The sequence below is a fragment of the Balaenoptera acutorostrata genome, chromosome 11 (genome assembly GCF_949987535.1).
Source record: "Balaenoptera acutorostrata chromosome 11, mBalAcu1.1, whole genome shotgun sequence".
NCBI lineage: Eukaryota > Metazoa > Chordata > Mammalia > Artiodactyla > Balaenopteridae > Balaenoptera > Balaenoptera acutorostrata.
This window is the reverse complement of record NC_080074.1, coordinates 50,928,671-50,929,715: the sequence shown is the minus strand read 5'-3', so window position 1 is coordinate 50,929,715 and position 1,045 is coordinate 50,928,671. Positions and strand designations below refer to the sequence as shown.

At 30.6% G+C, this 1,045-nt stretch overlaps 1 non-coding gene across 1 annotated transcript; it reads left to right on the top strand.

Moving 5' to 3' along the window:
- Positions 1-767: 767 nt before the first annotated feature.
- TRNAG-UCC (transfer RNA glycine (anticodon UCC)) lies at positions 768-840 on the top strand. Its single transcript has one exon. It is a non-coding gene; the product is annotated as a tRNA-Gly (tRNA).
- Positions 841-1,045: the final 205 nt, after the last annotated feature.

The following is a 1,045-nucleotide window of genomic DNA, read 5'->3' as shown; positions in this document are numbered from 1 at the left end:
TGAACAACTTTGAAAGGGTCAAGGAAAAAATACTAATACTAGTAAAAGGAATAATTCCCCCAGACAACAAAAAAAATTGGGTTGGCCAAAAAGTTTGTTCAGGTTTTTTCCGTAAGAAATTATGCAAAAACCTTAATGAATTTTTTGGCCAACCCAATATGTTCCAGAATGTATTCTCCAAACTCTCTACCCTGTGATCTCAAACTTAATTGTATGATTTAATTTGTTAGATCTCTGGTATTCCATTTTTAAAACCATTTTAAGAATAATATAGTTTTTAATGATGACAATGAAAATATATAACTCATTTCTTAACACAATGCCAATACTTTTCAATGAAATCAAACAGAAAAAGTATTACCTGAGAAACCCTTCACACTTTGATCACATTCTCTTCAGAGTTCACATTCCTGATTCTCTATTATCCCATTGAGTTATCTATGTTATAAATAAATTTTAAGAATATTCTTGCCTGCATAGTTCTGAAATATAAGTATTTAAATAATATTTCAGTGCATTTGTTCAAAAGTAGCTCTATTTTTATACGTAGATATCTCCTGCCCTTTCATCTGTTTCCTCCCCACAGTAGGATGACATTAGAGTCACCTTTAATTATGATTTTGTTGAAATTTTATATTTTGTTTATTAATGCTTACATGTAATTAACAAATTATTTCTCAATTCTTATGTTTAAAAACTAAATAAAACATTCAAGATAGTTCTCCCAGTACTTATCTTTTCCCCTGTAATTAAAATACAGAGGGACTTCCCTGGTGGTCCAGTGGATAAGACTCTGCACTTCCAATGCAGGGGGCGCAGGTTCGATCCCTGGTCAGGGAATTAAGATCCCACATGCCTTGCAGCATGGCCAAAAAAAAAAAAAAAGAGTAAACATTAAAAAAAATAAAATACAGAAAAAAAGTCAAGATGATATATAATTACAAATAGAAGGAAACCCAGAAGTGAAGACAAATTAAACTGTTTACATAATTTGAATAATTTAAAAAGGACACCTGATGTAAGAGGAATTACTGATTGAAATGTT